Consider the following 292-nt stretch of genomic DNA (forward strand, 5'->3'; position numbering starts at 1 on the left):
CCATCATAAACGGACAAGTGTCAGCTGGAAGTCTCAAAGGCAGCCTACAGCGGCTATGTCAAGCACTGAAGCTGAATACATGGCGCTATTCGCTGTTTTTCAAGAAGTCATCTGGATCAGAAGACTATTGAAGCAAGTTGATACAGGCAGTTCAGGACAAGCAAGTGTGATCAACAACGGTGTTTCAAGACAACAAAAGTACGATTCTATTAGCAAGCAATACAAGTCAACATACAAGGACCAAGCACATCAATACCAAGTTTCATTTTGTGCGAGACCAAGTTAATGAAGC

This window comes from Plasmopara halstedii (assembly GCF_900000015.1).
Source record: "Plasmopara halstedii genome assembly, contig: Scaffold_3120, whole genome shotgun sequence".
In the NCBI taxonomy this organism is placed as follows: domain Eukaryota; phylum Oomycota; class Peronosporomycetes; order Peronosporales; family Peronosporaceae; genus Plasmopara; species Plasmopara halstedii.